This window comes from Canis lupus, chromosome 14 (assembly GCF_048164855.1).
Source record: "Canis lupus baileyi chromosome 14, mCanLup2.hap1, whole genome shotgun sequence".
Lineage (NCBI taxonomy): Eukaryota > Metazoa > Chordata > Mammalia > Carnivora > Canidae > Canis > Canis lupus.
The window spans coordinates 7,870,819-7,886,715 of NC_132851.1; positions in this window are offsets into that span (position 1 = coordinate 7,870,819).

Sequence of the window (15,897 nt, forward strand, 5' to 3'; positions counted from 1 at the left end):
TAAATTTACTAAGCTTTCAGTTCCTGAACCCTTTCCTTGGGAAGACAAATATGAGCAGGCTTTTAGGAGGTAAAACAATCATTGCAAGAACTACCTGCCTTAGGGCCACCTAACTCTTCAAAACCTTTCAATTTCTCTGTGCGTGAAAGGGATAATCAAGCCCTGGGAATGCTCACTTATGACCATGGTAATTAACCCAGGCCTATTGCCTAGTACAGCATATGGCTTGATTCCGTGGCTTGTGCCTATCCCGGTAATCTTAAAACCATAGCCACAGCTGCAAAGTTAGTAGAAGCTTCAGCAGATTTGACCCTAGGAAATGGCGTTTATTTGTGAACTCCACACACTGCCCAGCTCTGACAATGCCTGTTCTTAGCTCTGAATTGCCTCAACATTTCACTGCAGGTAGACTAACTACTTATGAAACTTTTCTGCTTTCATAACCTAATCTACATCTTAAATATTGCAATGTTCTTTATCCTGCCATGTTACTACATCTCCCTGAGAAAGGCAAGCCCCATGACTGAAAGGTAAAATAACATCCCATTTGGTGACAATGTGTCCTGATTTACGAGATACTCCTTTAACTAATCCTGATCTAATCTTGTTTGCTGATGCATGATACTGTAGAATGGAAAAAAGGAATTTCCATGCTGGTTACATTATTGCCACTCAATATAATTTACTTGAAAGGGGAAACCTCCCGCAAGCTAAATCCACCCAACAAGCAGGCTCAATGCCCTACCTGAGCATGCCATTTATTAGAAAGGACAAACTGTAAATATATATGCTGATAGCTGATGTGCCTTTGGATTTGTCCATGAGTTAGGGGATTTTACGGAAACAAAGGAGTTTTCTTATATCCTCTGGAACCCCAATCAAAAAGGAGCAACAAATAGATTATTTTCTTACTGCTATTCTTTTACCTTCTGTAATTGCTGTCATCAAAACTGAGACTCACACTAAAAGGACTGAGCCCGAGTATGAGAAATGCCCCCAGCTGGCTTTTATGCAAAAGTAGCAACAACAGATCCTATAAAGATTATGGGACATGTGGATGAAATCCATCCTGCTTCTGCAAAAAATGACCCCTGATTGGTAGATTTTTCCCATCCTGATTTCCTTGTAACATGGAAAAATTCTGCTCCTGAATCAGAGAAATTAAGATAGGTAAAAACAATGGCTATAAATTAAATGATCATTCAGGACTTTGGGAAACATAAGACAGCTGTTTGGTTCTTCCTGGCCCCCTGACAAACCCCATTTTTCTGTTTTTGCATTCCTTCACTCATCATAATGCATTTAAGACAACTCAAATTATGAATTGATATAAGTGGGGAGACTTCTATAAAATTGCAAAAACAATCTACCAGCAATATCTGACCTGCTATGTCTAAATCCCAGAAAAACTATTTTTGTCCCCAGTGGCCTCAGATCTTCTTTCTCTGGGCCATTTGAATACCTACAGCTGGACTGCATTCAGCTGCCTGTTAGTATGAGTTGTCAATACATTCTTGTTATTGTATGTGTGTTTTCTGGAAGGACTGAAGCTTTTCCCTGCTGAAAGGGTGATGCCCTTACAGTGGCCAAGAAACTGTGAGAAAATGTTTTTCCAGCTTGAGTTATACCTTCCACAATCTCCAGGCACCTACTTCACTGGACAAATCATACAACCCTTAATGAAAACCTAGCAAATCCCTTGGAATGATCACAGCCCCTACAACCCTTAATCATAAGGCAAGGTTGAAAGAACTAGTGAGATCCTCAAACTTAAAATTTCTAAGCTCTCTGAAACCACTGAACTCCCCAGGCTTAAAGTATTGTCTTTGATCTTGCTGACAGTTTATAGTAACCCCTTTGGGAAAAAAGACACATCACATGAGATAGTCACTGGCAGGCCAATGTCTATTGGTATATAACCTTTTGTTGATCCCCTATTTCATGCTAGTATGGCTAGCTGTTGTTAAATCTTTAATGTCTTATGCTCAAGCATCAAATCAACAGATTAAGAAAGCTTTTCTGTATCCCAGAGCCTCTTTGTTACAAGTCTGAAACCTGGTGACGGGTATTCTGGAAGGGTCATCAGAGGAAGACAACCCTTGACCTCTGTTGGAAGGGACCTTACCAAGTACTCCTGCCCACTATACTTCTCCAAAAGTAGAAGATACTGAGCCTGGGATACACATTTCACAGCTAAAGGCTCCACCTGACATCTGGTCCTTTATAGGTGATGGAGACCTATGAATCAAACTGACGAAGTGGATGGCATCAAAGTAGACTGCTTCCACCCAAGAAGATGGATCAAAACTTCATACTTTGACTAAATATGAAAATCTCTTTTTCTTGCTCTTTTCTTTATTCTGGCATTGGTCTAGAAAGATAATGACCTTGTCAATATCTTGTAGGTCATTGCTAAGTGGGTTAAACTTTCAGATTGCTGGATTTGCCATGATGTGAGAGATCTCCTGGTCTTCCCTGTGACCAATTTCCCTTCTATTCTTAATGTCATTGAAAACTACAATTGACCTCCTAAAAGTATGTACCTAATTGAACACATTGACCTACATGAATCTTAGTACATTTGTACCCCCATGTTCCTATGATTATCTAGATCAGATTTGACTCCACTCACTAAAAGATCTCACCATCTCTTTGTAAGGCAGCACTTATCTTTATAAGGCATTTAGGATGACTTTTTGTTTTAAGCTAGGAGATTTGCTTCCCACGTATGCTAAAAATCTGACTAACCCATGATTTAGGAGTAAATAGAAACAAGAATATGATCAAAAACTCTCCCTAATTCTTGGAGACATTGCAGATTCTATTGCTAAGACACTGTCCAGCAAAGATCTTTAGAATTTCTGACCAAAGTTGTTCTAGAAACAATATTATCCTCTAGCTCAGCAAGTAAGTATCTGTGCTATGGTTAATACCACCTGCTGTACCAGGATTACCACTTCTGGGTAAGCTGAAACTCAGTTATATTAGATTACCATTTGGCCTAAATTGGTGACTTCTTCAAGGGGGTCTTTCTTAGATTATTTTAGGTCTTGAAAACCATGCTCCGAAGTGCGTTCCAAACATCAAGAATTATCCTACCTATAGTCATCATAATAATCTTCTTGGTGCATTGTATTCTTTCAAAAGCCTTAAGTGCATGTTCACAGCCACTGACCACCAATTGAATGATCTCCTTAAGACTGGAACATCAGAAGGGAACAAAGAGAATAACCAACTAAAAAATTGTGTGCCTGAAGTTATGATCTATGCATACCACAGAAATTCAGCAAAAAACAAAAACAAAAACAAAAAACAACAAAAACCCACCCCAGAATCAACAAAAGCTGTAAAACTATAAAGCAATAATGGAGAGTGGTGCTAGTGGCCTTACATTTTGATCACTTCTCTCAGGCTGAGTTTGAACAAAATGGGGAAATTGTTAAAAAGAACAACAGGCCCCAAATAGAGTCACTTATATTAAGCGCCACCAAGATTTAATACCTAACCTAAGCACGGTCTTAGCTTTTCCCGGGAGAATTTTAAACCATTCTGTCTGGAATTTCCTGATCAGCACTAGTGAGGTAGTCTGCATGCTGAGACCCTCATCCTTTCCCCCTAAAGAAGGTGACCTTTCCTAAAACAATCCCTTTTTTTCTCTTTTGCTAATAACTTTCTTGCCTAGCCCTGTTTCTGCCTGTAAAACCTTCTATTTTATATAACTCCTTGGAATACCCTTCTATTTGTTAGATGGAATGCTGCCTGGTTCATGAATCATTGAATAAAGCCAATTAGATCTTTAAATTTACTCTTTTGAATTTTTGTTCTTTAACACTTGTCATATGCTCCTATAACTGGGAGGGAGGTTTAGAATCTCTGCTTAGTGCTCTCATCCTTGTCCAAACTGGGATGCCAGTGTTTTCTTAACCCCTTCCTCAGACTATCCTTATTTATGCCCCACTTCCAATTAACAGTCAAGCTTCTCTCTGTCTCTCTGAGGCCATTGAATTATTGCAATATTCTCCTGGCCATCTTCTCTGCCCCCGCCCCTGTCTCTGGTGTTCTTCATATAGTAGCTAGAGTCACTACTCAAAAAATTGAATCCTCTACCTCCCTCTCACCCTCAACTCCATACAACTCTCTTCATCTTGCGTTCTTTGCTCAAATATGCTCTCTTTTTTTTTCATTCAACAAAACTTTTACCAGTTCCTGGCTTTGCAGTAAGGAACAAATTATAATCTCTATCATGAAGACTTCGACTTGACTTTGACTTCTTACCACTGTTACTGACTTAGGTCCTTGGGCTCTCCAAACTGATTGGGGCCAAGTGAGAATTCCAGGAAGACTTTATTAGGGCCTATACTGGACCTAAGGGGAGAAAGCGGGCAGCCCAGGTGGCTCAGCAGTTTAGCGATGCCTTCAGCCCAGGGCCTGATCCTGGAGACCTGGAATCGAGTCCCATGTCAGGCTCCCTGCATGGAGCATGCTTCTCCCTCTGCCTGTGTCTCTGCCTCTCTCTCTCTCTCATGAATAAATAAATAAAATCTAAAAAATAATAATAATAATCCTCAAAAAAAAAAAAAAAAAAGGGAGACAGCACAAAGGAAAGAGTCCTTCAGGCCGATTCTATGAACAAATATCAGGGAAAGCTTTTTTATTTTATTTTATTTTATTTTATTTTATTTTATTATTTATTTTATTTTATTATTTATTTTATTTTATTATTTATTTTTAAATATTTTACTTGTTTATTTGACAGAGAGAGACAGTGAGAGAGCACAAGCAGGGGGAAAGGCAGAGGGACAGAAGCATGCTTCCTGCTGAGCATGGAGTCCCAGGGCGCTCCATCACAAGACCCCAGGATCATGACCTGAGCTGAAGGCAGATGCTTAACTAACTGAGCTGCTCAAGTGCCCCATGGGAAAAGCTTTTAAAGAGGCTAAAGTGAGAAAGAAGCAGCGCAGAAAGTTGGGAGTGCATGCACAGTAGACAGAATATGGTTCCTCATGCATTATGTGTCTCATTAGCATGTTAAATTTCCACCCCTAGAATGATTTTTAGTATTATAATGAGGGAAAAAGTCAGTGGAGCATCAGCACTGGGGTCCACCTTGGTGCAGAGTGGTTTGGTTCAGTCTCCTCCAGTCTTTGCAGCTGAATCCTTTGGTAAGCATCTTGCTTTTGCATTTGTGCAAGACATGCTACTCAAGGGGCCTGGGGTTTCAGCTATGAAGTGACACTGGGTTTCATGGTCAGGATTGAGGGGACCTGAGTCTGGTCCCTGCTGTGTCTCACTTCCAACACAATTCTCATTCCAATCCTTTCCTACTTATGTTTCAAATCTCAGATTCCTTGTTGTTCCCTCTGGGAGCCCTTTTCTGAATTAGGTATTTCTGTTGTGTGCCCTTTGGTTATCTTGTTCATTCCTTATTTTTGTATGTATTTCATATTTATTAGTTCTCTTTAAAGTGCTAATTTGTTGTAATATTGTTGAATGTTCTTTTTCTTCTTTCTTATTCTTTTCCTTTCTCCCTTTTTCACTCTCCTCTTCCTCCCCTTCCTCCTCTTTTTTTCTTCTGTATCAACACATTATCTTATTTTTTATGCAACTCTATTCCAGACACCACTTACATTATATTGTTAAGTCTTGGAAATCTGTAAGTAAGCAGGTGAATATAATATCTCTGTTTAACAGAAAAGAGAGTGGAGATTCACGCTGATTAACTGACTTTTCTAAAGCTACCCTTTTATGGGGTTTATGTTGGAGTACATGTTGGTGAGTGTCAGAACTAGATTTCCAAGTCCTTGCCCAAGTTCTTTCCATTTTACAATATCCCTTGATTTGAAAAAGGTTCTGCTCATAAGGAGCCAGAGGTACTGGGAGCCCCCAACATCTAGACAGATATTCATAAAGTTAAACAAAATAATGCCCTCTCTGTTTTGTCCTGTTTCTATAGATGAAGTGGATAGGGCGTGGGAGTAAGAGACAGATTGTGGGTAGCAGAAGCTGATACTGCCTTCCAAAGGTTTAACCAAAGGGTTAAAAAAGTAAAAAGACATTTTAGAGCATGGGGAAGAAACCTTTCCCAGTAAATCTGATGATATGCCTGTAATTAAGTCAAATAGGTTAAAGGCTTGTTATGCTAGCATTAACACGTAATTCATCCATTGAATTACAATGAGATTCATGTAAGGATTACACGTAAAATTCCATGTAATGAGATGTATTCATCATCAAAAGCTTTTTGCCCTTTAAGAAAATGTTACAATAATTATCCCATGAACGTGAAAAGTCAATAGAGGTGAAAATACATGTCTTTTTATACCATCATTGTGATTGTATTTATATTGGCAAGGCCTAACCCTGCTGGCATTTAACTTTCTAGGGAGAGAACCCGGGCGGCTGCCGTCTCCTCTCATCTTACCCTTTCCTCCTGGGCCAGCCAAGAGATGCTCTTTGCCCTCATTCTCATCTCCTCTACTGGAGATACAGGCACGAGAATCTTGTTTCTCAAGTTGCAAAACAGATAAGTTAAAATGTGATTACTTACTTTGCAAAAGGATTCACCAGAGACTTCCTTTAAAAACTCTCTTCCTTTTTTTTTAATTGCAGTTTTCCTTAAAGTGAGGGCTTTGCAGTATTGAGAATAGGGGCTTTGAAGATTATTACAAATTTCACATGAATTAATCCAAAATTTGTATGGAAAGGTCTATTCTAGATTTATTAGTGAAAACTATTACAACCCTTGAAGATGATTTAAGACTAGAGATGAGTTTGGGGATAGCTCCAATATAGATGACCATTTACAGAACTGGCTACTTGCAGAAAATATTATAATCCAGCCATGGAAGAAAGTTTTTGCCCATGTGCCCAAGGCTATATAAAAAGTTTACCTAACTGATACTAGACAATGAGTTTTGAACAGTTTGGCTCTCATTAGAATCTATATCCAATGTATTGCCATATACAGTTGAATTTTTAAAAATTCCAGTGTTGTCATTTATCTGAGGGGAAATGAAAGTAGTAAGGGGTAAGTATGGAAATGTTAAATCCAACATTGTAAAGGCCAAATTTAATAACATAGAGTAGGTTATTGCTGTTTCAAAACTGGGTTCTTCTCTAAAACTAGCCACCACATGAACAAGTTTAGATTTTCATGTATTGTTGTGTCCCACGAATGAATTAGCTGAAGTAACCAAGGTTACTTTATCTTTCTGGTGTTTGTGAATGATTTTAGACAATATCTGTCCAGCTAAGTGAAAAATTTTCAATAATTTTGTGTAAATACAAAATTTTGTGCAAAATATCTCACAGCAGGAAAATAGCACTAAGAAAGACTTGCTCTTTTAAAAGAAAAAAAGACTACAGGCATGTTTTGTTTAGAATTTTCGATGTGATGTTTAAGAGATGTTTCAGCCAGAAAATGCCCTTTACCTAATAGCTGAGTAGGAAAACACCTGTCACTTAGAGGATCTTACTTTTAGTCATCCTTAATAAAGAAGAGTGTCATTTGGAGTATTAGAATTTAAGTTGATGTGTATCTTTAATGTATGTGTCATGTGATGTCTTAATTTTGTATGGGTCAGCAGGTGCTTTTTACTGACACTGCTATTATCTGAGGTAAATTCTCTAGTGTTCTTCCTGTACAGTCTAGTTTCTTTCATGTAAAAGAGATAAAGCAAGAGTCTTAATAATACTTTTTTCTTCAGTACATGGAAACTGATGGAAGATCTTATATTTCTAAAATCAAGATAGCCATTGCCAGAGCTTACAAAGTCAGCTCAAAGGCCTGAAGGAGACTGGCTGTCTCCTTTTGTTGTCACAGAAGCTTCTTGAAGAATCTATACAGCCACCAATGTGCCTGTGACTAAAATAATGGGCCCAGTGGACAGCAGACATCATGAATAAGCACTGATATTCTTTGCTATTGTTTTCTCTAACAGTCTTTATAGAAGAAAAGGAACAAGTTATTTTTGAAAATAAAACTCTAGTAAAACTTTACTTCCTCCTCCACCACAACTTAGTCAACACTGACTTATTCAAATATTAACATTTGATTAATTAATTAAGTTACTATTTATTGTTTAATGGCCACATGTCAGACACTTTTCCTGGTGTAGTAAGGAATATTAAAAATAAGGATGAATCACAGTCCCCCTTTTCATTTTACTTACACTATAAAAAGAGGCAATAGGATGATTAAATAATCATAACACAAGGTAAAAATGTAATGAAATCCATAGGAGATGCTCATACAAAATCACATGGAGTTTTGGAGGGGATAGGAGTTGCATTCATATTTTAGGGAATCAGGCAAAGCTTTATGAAGAATATGAAATGGGAACTAAGGTGGTTGGATCTGTATGAATAGACAGGAACAGCACTTTCTGGTGGGAGGAATAGTAATAGCAATGGCATGAAAACTTTGAAAATTGATACTGTCCTTGAGAAATAATGAACAATTCAGCTTGTCTGTGTTGGTAAATACATGAAGCCTCTAAATGCCCTAAAGAAGTAATAGTTTGGGACACCTGGGGGGCTCAGTGATTGAGCATCTGACTTCGGTTCAGGGCATGATCCTGGGGTCCTAGGATCCAGTCCCACATCGGGCTCCCCTCAAGGAGCCTGCTTCTCCCTCTGCCTGTGTCTCTGCTTCTCTCTGTGTGTCTCTCATGAATAAATAAATTAAATAAATTAAAAGAAGTAATAGTTTATTTAGTAGGAAATAAAGTTAAGGAGCATCACCAGAGTAAGGAAGATTTATCTGGCAGCCATTTTACAAAAGGGGCTATTTGAAGTCATATTGAAATCACATGCATGAAAATTTATGGCAGTCTTAACTATTGTGATAAGAAGTAGCAAATGAATGGCAGGGATAGAAACAGCATGATTGGTAACTTACTCGATGTATGTAGGGTGGGGAGGAATGTTGAGATAAAAATCTAGATTTTAAAAAGATGCCAAGATTTTGAGCCTGGGGTGCTGAGAAAATGAAATTATTAACTAACATTGTGAAATTAAAAGTCACTTGGACTAAGGGGAAAATGACGAGTTGAAGTTAAATATTTGTTAACTCATTTATTCATTCAGAAATCTTTCCTGAGCACTACCTAGACAGATCCTCCTGAAATGTCTATTAAAAATGTCTATTAAAAGGAAATGGAAATTGACACATTTGGAGTTCTAATTGACTGTCCAAACTTTTTGTGTGTTAAATATTACATTTAGTAATTACTAGGAACTTTGCTTTGTTATGGGATTATATCTTTCTTTTTTTGGTGTTAAGGTGGTGTTATTTTAAACAATATTAATGCAACCAGGATTTTTTTTACTTTTAACTTTTATATAATTTTATTTTAAAAAATTATGTGCTTTTAAAGCTGCAAGATGGTACTCAGAATTCCCAAAGAGCCTTCATCCAGCTTCCTCTAATGTTAACATTTTACATGGTATGATTGTCATGGTGTGTATTCCATCTTTGGGTCCCCTGACAATGTGGTTGATATTGTAAAAATTTTGCCTGTAGTAAGTTATTTATGGTGTCTATTTCTATGGATTTTGACAAATATGTAAAGTTGTATATTTACCAACATGCAGGATGGTTGGTTCTATGGCACACCAAATTCTTTCATGCTGCTTCTTGTAAATCAATACTTTCTCCATTCTCAATGCCTAATCTGATTCCTATCCTTTTACTTATTTTTTATTTTTTAAAAGATTTTTAAAAATTTGTTTATTTGAGAGAAAGAGAGCATGCAAGCATGGGGATGGCCTGGAGGTGGGGGAAAGAGAAGCGGGCTCCCCACTGAGCAGGGAGCCCGATGTGGGACGTGGGACTTAATCCCAGGACCGTGGACTCATGATCTGAGTCAAAGGCAGATGCTTTATCACCTAAGCCACCCAGGCACCCTGATTACCATCCTTTTAGATTATCTTTTCAAGAATGTCTTATGAGTGGAATTATATAATATATAGCCTTTTGTTTTTGGCTTTTTTCACTTTCAAAAATATGTTTAAGTTTCATTCTTATTATTACATGGATGAATATTTCATTTTTATTTCCATATTATTCCATTATACAGATATATCACAGTTTATTTATCCATTCTTCTGTTTAAAGGCATTTGTATTGTTTCCAGGTTTTGGATGTTGTGACTAGGTCTGCTATAAATATTCATATACAGGTATCTGTGTGTGAATATTTGTTTTCAGTTTACTTGGGTTAAATACCAAGCTTATTGGTTGTATAATATTATACGTTCTAATATCTACACTATTCTACTAGATGAGTAGTGATAATTCATTGTGATTTTATTTTGCATTTATCTAATGAATGAGATGAAACATTTTTTCATATGTTCATTTGTCCTCTGTACCTTTGGTGAAGCATATGTTCATATGTTTTACTCATTTTTTTAATAAAAAAGGGGGTTTTTATTTTATTATCATTGACTTTTGAAAATTCTTTTGTATTCTAGATACAAATTCTTGATTTATCAGGTACATGTCTAATATTTCTCAAATATTTTGGCCCACTCTGTGGCTTGGAGACAATAACATCCTTTTCAGTAATTGAAAAAAAAAGAAGTATGTAGAATGTAAGAAAGGAAGGAGATGATTTGAACAGGGCCTTCAGTTTGACCTGGCATTTATTTCTAGAACAGTACACCTAACAGCATTAGAATACACATTCTTCTTAAATATATATGGAAAATTCATCAAGGTAGACATATTTGGGAGTGTAAACAAACCTTATAAAACTTAAGAGACTAGAAATCATGTATAGTACATCCTTGGATCTATTGAAATTAGAATATATAATAGAAACAGAAAATTATTTGAAAATATCCAGATATTTGAAAAATAATATATACATTCCTAAAAAATGCAGGAATTAAATCTTTAAGGAAATTAAAAAATTTTTAAATTGAAACTAAGAATAGTTGGAACAACTATTTCTTGTATTTTTCCTCATGTTTATTTTCCCCACTGATATTTCTTTTTCTGCTTCAGTTTGAGTAATTTCTATAGATCTACTTAAATCTAATTATCTTTTACTGGACTGCTTTGAGCCTACCTATCAGCTGATTGAAGGCTTTTCTCAACTCTATTACTGTGTTATACATGCTAGTATTTATGTTTAATTTTTATACTTTTAGTTGCTCTACTAAAATTACCCATCTGATCTTGCATGTTGTTCACCTTTGCCATTAGATCTTTTAACATATTCATCATAGTTATTTGGAAATACCCTTTCAGATAGTTCTAACACCTGTGTAATATCTGAGTCTGGTTTGGAAGAGTGCTTTGTTCCGTGGGAATTTTTTTAACCTTTTGTATACCTTGTCATTTTTTGTTGAAAGCCAGACATTTTCTGTAGAAGTAGAGACTGAGATAAATAATCTTTATGCTTTGAAATAAATACATTTTACATTTTCTAGGATATTAGTGTGGAAATCAGTGTTGATCTAATCAAAAGCTGGGTTCTTTTAAACTTTGTGTCCCTGAGCTGAGACTGATTGGTGTCTCAAAGCCTTATTTATTTATTTATTTATTTATTTATTTATTTATTTATTTATTTATATTTAGGGAGGGAAAGAAAGTGAGTAAGAGAGAGAAAGAGGGCAAAGGGAGAGAGAAAATCTTAAGCAGGCTCTGTGCCCAGACAGAGCCCAATGTAAGGCTCAATCTCATGACCCTAAGATTATGACCAGTGCCAAAATCAAGAGTCAGATGCTTAACCCAACTGAACCCAGACACTCCCACCCCCTTTTATTAAGGTATTTTTTTTTTAAATGAAAGGTATTTTTAAGTTGAGGTCTACTGGTTTACACACAAATCTATAAATTGTGAAATATGGTGTGAAATTTTGTGTGATTATGGCAAATGATCTATGGTTTTCATAAATTATTCAAAGTGGTCCATGATTTAATACAAATGATTAACAATAATGTCTGCTTTATGACATTTAAAAATAGTCATCCTACCTTCTTCTTTATCATTACTTAATGCTTTAAAAAAAACCCCAGGGATCCCTGGGTGGCGCAGCGGTTTGGCGCCTGCCTTTGGCTCAGGGCGTGATCCTGGAGACCCGGGATCGAATCCCACATCGGGCTCCTGGTGCATGGAGCCTGCTTCTCCCTCTGCCTGTGTCTCTGCCTCTCTCTCTCTCTCTGTGACTATCATAAATAAATAAAAATTAAAAAAATAAAATAAAATAAAAAAAAACCCCAAAGTTAAACTTAAATTGCTACTACAAGTTCCTTGCCAAAGTCCAGTCAAAATGAGAAGTGTGGATGAATTAGCAAATAATTAGGTCTGTGTAGCTCCAATAACAAATTTCAGGAAGGGCTACTGTACAATGTGTTAATTGCAAAACCAAACAAATCTGTAATCCCTATGCAATGTAGGAGCCACGTGGGTCACTGCTACTTATCACTAGCTTATTTGAAGGGTTAGTAGATGGAACTGATCCAAAAGCAACAGATATGTGATGACTGGTCCTGAAACTCTTTCAGTGGTGCCTATGGGACACATCTCTGCTTTTATAATAAAAGTCGATAGGAAAAAAAGGTACTATTTCCTTTACCAAAACTGATCTTGCACAATTTGTCAAAATTATTTACTATATTGTGTGAGATGGATTGTAGAGTACTTAACTGAAAGTTAGGAGAAAATTCTTTTGCATTTTGTATATTTTAACCACTTTCTGATTTGTTTTCTTTTGAGGGGTAGAAATTATGACTTTTATGTAAGATTTTTTACTTTTTAATTTTCTGAAATAACTTACGGACAATTGTGTTTAGGAAATCACATCCCCAAAATAGGAAGGATTACTTGGAACCAAGTCAATGGAGCATTTTTATTATTTACCAGCAGTATATCAAGATAGCCCTCTGATATAGGCTGACTTCTTTCCCAAAAATATAGATGTTGACGTTCTAACCCCCTAGTATCTCAGAATGTGACTTTACTTAGAGATGGGAACTTTAAAATAATAATTAAGTTAAAATGAAGTTATGTCAGTGATCCTTAATCCAACATAACTGGTGTTGTTGTAGGAAAAGATTAAGACACAGATACATACAGAAGGAAGAGTATAAGATCACACAGGGAGAAGGTAGGCATCTGCAATTTAAGGACAGAGACCTCAAAAGAAACCCAACCTGCCTACACTTTAAATATGACCTTCTAGCTTCCAGAATTTTGAGAAAACAAAATTATGTTGCTTAAGCCACTCAGTTTCTGATATTTTGTTATGGCATCCCTAGAAAACTACTACAGCTTTCATTTTCATTTTACTAACCTGTTTCATTTACCCATTTGTGATGATTATAATCTTAAGAAGATACTAAGAATATTGTTGATATTGTGACTCAGTATTCATTTTTTAGTTTATTGCAAAATATGTGTCTCTTTGTATACATTTTCTGGATTGGTAACATGCATATAATTATATCTAGCCACTAAGTATTCTAGGGAGACTTCTACAAAATGATCATAGAATATATTAACACCTTTAAGGAAAGCATCCTATCAAATGGGAGATATGCACATTCTGCTAAGCTATGAGAATAAGATCATATCTAACACAGATATTTTGAAACTAAAATTACTTTAATCTGGTATGTTGTCAAATGCAGTGCTCTATTTGTGGCAATTTCATCAAATGTATGAAAAATTACTATTGTAATAACTATGCACAGAGTGTCAAAGTGTTTCTAGCTTACACATGTTGGAGATTTGTATATTTTTCTATGAACAACGTATTGTTGATTCACAAAATGCAACTACTAAAAAGACATGGAGACGTAATAGGGTATAGAGCCCAAAGTGAACTGGGTCTGAGTCTTGAACCCGCCACCTGTTTGATGTTTGGTCATGCTATTAACTAAAACAGGTTTAGTTTTCTCATTTTTAGATGGGGATTATAAAATATTGTGAAGCCTAATGAGATAATGGATGTTAAGTACTTGACTTAAGTGCTTGGCAAATTGTAGGTGCTACAATTTGCTAAAGACTAGGTATCATCATCATCATCATCATCAGTAAATTAATAAATAATGAAAATGTGTCACCCCAAAGAAAATCAGAGAAAAATGTCAGAAATGGCTTTACTATATAATTATCCAGAAATATTAGGTAAGATTTTTTATTACTATAGCACTAAACTGGATGCACTTAATTTTTATTGCTAATAGGGGAAATTTAAGGTTCAAGGGCATCTTAGTCAAACTTCATCCTTGATCCAAGTTTTCATGGAGATTATTTCCTTTCATGAAGAAGCAAATAGTTCACCATCTTTGTAGATCTCTGTTAAAATGAAAATGGTCAGAGGTGAGTACACTTAAAACATGGCAGAGCTGGGGCACCTGGGTGGCTCAGTTGGTTAAGCATCTGCCTTTGGCTCAGGTCATGATCTCAGGGTCCTGGGATCTAGCCCTGCCTCAGCCCCCCTGCTCAGTGGGGAGTCTACTTCTCTGTCTCCCTCTGCCTCCCCCCCCCACCTCCTGCTCATGCTTGCTCTCTCTCTCTCTCTCTCAAATAAATAAAGTCTTTTTAAAAAAACATGACAGAGAAATATGGTTATACTATTAATTTGTTTTATATGTTACAGGGCAAAGTATATGGTCAGTAATTAATTCTCTGGGTAGCTGGATAAGAAAAGATATAACTGAAAAGTGTTTTCCTTATATTTAACCTAAGGTTGTATAATTAGAATACAGTACTTTCTATGAAACAGGATGCTGTGAACCAGGCACTGTAAATAGTTTCTAAGGCAGGATATTTAATTACATAGGAAATATTTATAAAAGAAAACTTATCCCAATATCTTTTCTTCCTCACAATAAAGGGCATGCTCTAGGGGGGATGCACATCAGACATTTAAATTTAACCCTTCCTTTACCTCTTTGCCCAAGATTCCATTGAATAGCAGAATTTAAGTATCATCTCTGCCAGAAATGGTATTTCAATCTCAGCTACTCTTTGAGCTATGCCAACAGGATTTATTGAACTCTATTTGAGTCTAGTGTTTGATGTTATGAAACCTAGCCTTCCTAAGGTTTATTTTCCTCTCTGTGGAGAAATGATCTAAGAAGAGGATGAGAAGAGGATGACAAACTTTGTATTTTTGAACTAGTAATTCTGGCTGGGTCAGTGTATTAGGAAGTCTAGTATATTTAGTCTGTATTTACTGGCATACTGTAAAGAATTTGTTCTGAATATGGTAGACACCATTACTTAGATGAAGGCTTCCAGACGACTCCTCAGAACTGAGCACTCAGAGGTCAAAATGGCCTGAGAGAAACAATTTAATTGAAAATTGGCAGTAAAAATATTGTCAGCCTAGAGAAGGAATTAGATCAATTAAATATGAGAGGGCATTCATCATCCTGAGCCATAGCAAACCAGTTGAATTAATAGTATATTCCTTTCTAAACAATGCAGTAGTTGTATTTTGAAATCACAATGTGAAAGTTGCTTTGCTTACTACAGTAGCTTAATTTTCAAAGTATATTCACAGTTAAAAATATTTGACCAAAGGTTCACTGTGGCAGATATACCCTAAGGTAAACCTTCACTTATACCCACATATAGTTCCCTTTTCTTGAGTACAGGTGGAACCTGTGACTTGCTTCTAACCAATTGAATGTGACAAAGAAGGTAGGATGTTACTACCTTGATTGAGTTACATGTAAAAGGCTCTATTTTGGTAGACTGAAGTGAGAGAGATTGTCCAGGTGGCATTAAAGAAGTAAACAGCCATGTTGTAAGCTACTCTTTGAGAGGACCATGTGGCAGGGAATAGGCAAATCCTAGGACCTCAGAGCAGCCTCTAGCAGACAGCCAGGAAGAGGATGAAGCCTGCAGTCATACAACAACAAGGGATATGAATTT